Source organism: Suricata suricatta, chromosome 6 (genome assembly GCF_006229205.1).
Source record: "Suricata suricatta isolate VVHF042 chromosome 6, meerkat_22Aug2017_6uvM2_HiC, whole genome shotgun sequence".
Taxonomy (NCBI): domain Eukaryota; kingdom Metazoa; phylum Chordata; class Mammalia; order Carnivora; family Herpestidae; genus Suricata; species Suricata suricatta.
The window spans coordinates 34507977-34512289 of record NC_043705.1 but is presented as its reverse complement, the minus strand read 5'-3'; the positions used below and the strand labels follow the sequence as shown (position 1 = coordinate 34512289).

The 4313-nt window shown below is 40.3% G+C and overlaps 1 pseudogene; it reads left to right on the top strand.

Annotated features, from left to right (window-relative positions):
* Positions 1-362: 362 nt before the first annotated feature.
* LOC115293419 lies at positions 363-1508 on the top strand (annotated as a pseudogene).
* Positions 1509-4313: the final 2805 nt, after the last annotated feature.

Here is a 4313-nt window from a genome sequence, read left to right as displayed (position 1 = left end):
TGAATGTGGAGCCAGTATGATTTCTTGAACCACCTAATATTTGACTTTAAAATACAACACCCATGCAGGAAAGTGCATGAAATAGAAAGGTACATTTTACCAATGTGATATAACGTCCCAATGTAATGCAAAGCACACACCATGTATCCACCACCCAGGTTAAGAATGAAAACAAGGGCAGCACTGCAGCCGCTCCATGTACTCAACAAGGCAGAAGGTAGACTGCGCTTGTGAAGTAGAGGCAGGGGGGGTGTAAAAGAGACCCCAATCATACTTACAGAGCTGAAAATGACAATGTCTGAAATAAAAACAATCACTAGGTAGGATGAACAGCAGAAGAAACCGTGCAGCATGAAAGATTAATGAACTTTGAAGACGGTGCCTTTAATGAAAAGCGATGTGACTACGTTCTAGAGAAATATGATGGACCTCTTCCAAAAGAAGTAACTGCCGTTCCTGAGGGTTCTGTCCTTGCTAAAGGAAAGAGTTTCTTTACAGTGGAAAACGCAGACTGAGTGCTATTGACATACAAAGTGAATTGAGACTATGCTTTTCAGTCCTGGTAGCCAATCATAGTGGCTACAAATTCCAGAGAGCAGAAGAAAATATTGGTCAAATAGTTTAGAGCAACTTCTGATAATCTAGATGGTAGACAAGTTATTTGGTTTTGGGTACAGAGGAGTCTCCTTTTAAGACACCACTGGCATAGGAACGTCTGCTCACTTGGTTAACTTCAAAGGAACAGATACAGTAGCAGGAAGCGCTCTAATTAAAAATTCAGAACAAAAGATCCTGTTCCAGGCTATTCTGTTCCATTGGCAGAATACAGTAACACAACAGCCCGAGGTAAAGACCATGAAAAAGATGCTTTTGAACATCAAGTAACACAGCTTTCATTAGTGCTTGTATCTGTAGTCAGGAATAGCTATAGCATTTATAATGTGTGTGAGGAAATAGGCGATGGCAATCTAAGACTTTTAAGAGTATCAAATTGTACAGAGGCACCACTAATAATTAGACCTGATTCTTGAAATCCTCTTAACACTGTATTGAAGATTTTAGATACTTTAGGTAAGGAATCCCGTATTAATAAGAATTTGAAGTGCTACAAGGGGCTGCCATGTTATTTTAGAGTTAGTCAAGGGAAAGATCTAGAAATACCTCAGGTGAAACTGTGAAAGGTATAAACCAAAAAAAAAAAAAGGAGTATTAAAAATAATTCCTTTGGTTCTGGTGGAGCTCTGCTCTGCTCCGTAAGCTAATAAGGTATCTCTTGAATTTTTCTTTCACGTACTGCATGGCCTTGGGATTACGGTCTTCAAGTAATCAGTTGCTGATCGAACAAAAGACCCAGAAAGGGAGGATCATATTTAAATAGAAAACAGCAGAGAATTTTGTTGTACTTGAGAAAAGGATACTTTCAAGAATTCCATCATGATCTTCTTCAAGCCTTCCAGAGTGGGAGGACGACAAGAAGCTATCCATATACAAAGAAGACTGAAGAATGAGCTGGAAACGCCATCACATTAAGCTTTGTTTTATGACTGAGTATGTGAGCATACGGGGTGGGGGGGGCAGGCACACATGCAGATATCTGTGTGTATGTAATACATCATGTTTATTGTACAGATGTATTTCGTCCTGTTCTCTGGCACATGGCAGCCATATTATTTGCTGGTTTATGAACATACTGTCCTTTTAATTTATTTCCAATGTTTAGGTAATCGCTAATTAGGAAATGCATTTAATCATGTAAGAGACTAATGGTGAAGTAAGCGTTTTTATGGCCCTATGCCAATAGATAGTAATTCAATCCGGTACAGATCTTCTCACAAATAACAGAACTAAGAAACTTTTATATGTAACTGGAGATTACATGAAACAGATTTAAATAAAATTACCATGATTTTTTTGTGTTTATATTTAACTTGTATTTTTATACAAACAAGATTGTGTAAAGTATATTTAAAGGCTTAGTGATTTAAGAGTCTTTCCAACTCTTCATAATTTTTGAGCACAGACTTCTAAAAAAGTATCTGAAAATAAAAGACACTGCCTTTTTGGTTTTTTTATTAAGCATTAAATAAAATATGGTCTTAACAAAGTTGTTACTGTTATTAAACAGTTTGAAAATTATGACAGGACAAAATCTGGAGAAAATCAGTTTGCAAACCTACATGAGGGAAATGTTGAGTAGGGAATTAGTAGGAAAACTCATAAAGGCCAACTTATTTAGCATTTAGTTCTACTCTAGCTGGTCAAAATGCTTCATGAAAATGCCTTCATCACCCCTGAGGCGGGGCCAGTGGTATGCTGGAGTCGGGTCCCACCGGCTTGCCAGGGCCGGACTGTACGCATCTCTTCCCAGTTGCACTTTCGGTGACATGAGTGTGACAGCTTGAAATCAGCCATGACGGGACCATGACACCACCCAAACCAGCTAAAGCCATGAATTAGCGCTGTTTTCTCTTTTGAAAAGTCAGTCATGAAACATGTGGAGGATGATGAGCCAACACACTATGCATTGTGGGTAGCAAAATGGAGGGCACCTTAGGTGTAGATCCCAGAGAGACAGAATCTGAGATGAAAACTTCTGTGCAGGAAGTTGTCTGAGGCATGTCTTTTATTTTCTGTACTCTGATGCTTTGACATTTGAGGCTGTGCCAACACTAGAGGGGCTACCTAATTTCTAGAAATAGTATACAACCTGACTGCTAGGTTGCTTTATAGGTTTTATTTATTTTTTGTAGTTTTTTCAATTTTATTTCAAGCCAGGTTAGCTAACATATAGTGCAATAATGGCTTCAGGAGTATAATTTAGTGATTCATCACTGACATGCGACACCAGTGCTCATCTCAACAAGTGCCCTCCTTAAAGCCCATCACCCATTTAGCCCATCCTTCCGGCAAGCACTCTCCAGCAACCCTCAGTTTGTTCTTTGTCTTTAAGTGTACTTTTTAATTTTAATTTTTTAATGTTTATTTATTTTGGAGAGAGAGAGAGCATGAATGTAAGAGGGAAAGAAAGAGAGAGAGAGAGAGACACCCAGAATCAGAAGCAGACTCCAGGCTCTGACCTGTCAGCACAGAGCCCAACGTGGGGCTCGAACCCACAAACCACGAAGTCATGACCTGAGCTGAAGTTGGATGCCTAACCAACTGAGCCACCCAGGTGTCCCTCAAGTGTGCTTTTTAAGTGCAAGCCTAATAATCCATAACCCACATCCCCACCACCTGTTCACCCCGCCCCCCCAGGGCCAGGTACCACGCTCCTAAAAGGCAGCCTCCATGCCTCAGATATAACTGACATTTTCACAAAATTTGCTTCATTTTCTCCTTCCTTTGAAACCCCTAGTAATGACTCTTGCTCACAGTACCTCACCCTCCCTTTGCCTCCTGACTGACGCTAGTGCTTCCTAGTTGCCCACCATGGTGTGGTGTGCTCCTTCCTCTCGAGAACTGAGTAACAAACTCTCATTTCAGTGAAGACCATCTCCTTCACACCTAAATAATAATAAAACCTATATGTAAAGAGAAGTTCTTTGAAGAATGCTCTCAAGACCAAAACATGTGAGGGAAAAAAAAAGTAGGGTTGGGAAGAAGGGATTTACCTAGGATTACCCAAGAAATGCCTCAGTCAATCCTATGGAAATGAGATGGGCCTTCTAAGTCATTCCCTTTGAAGCAAAGGGCATGGCTTTCATAAGCCTGTACTCATCAGGGTAGGGTGCATCCAGACTGTAGAGAGGGGACTTGACCTTGGGCTCTGAAGAAATTCTTTGGCTGAGACCATCGCCCAGAGAAAGATTCTCCTGAGTGTTATGAGCCACAGATATTTCAGCGGCTGGAGGAGGCTCGTCAGTATCACAGAGGGCTGGGAGGTGCACCTCTGCACATACCGTGGAACGGGAAGATAAAATCAACTGCCAAATGTTAGCTCTTAAGATTCATGAGCTTTCTGACAGTCAACATCAGTAAGCAAAGTAAACGCTGTAGTTGAATAGGTGCTAGAAGTTCATGCCAAGTGCAAAGTCAGAGATGTCCCTTCAACCCTGGCAAATAATAATAATAATAATAATAATAATAATAATAATAATAAATGTAAAATAAATTAGCCATTTACAGCTTTGCAAAACCTAACACACTGTGAAAATTTATCAGCTGGACCATGAAAAAAATTAACTGTCTTCCACAAACCAATTAAAAATGAAGATTGGTGTACCTGGAGTCCAAATAAAATAAGCTTCAAGGGGCGCCTGGGTGGCTCAGTCAGTTAAGCGTCCAACTTCAGCTCAGGTCATGATCTCATGGTT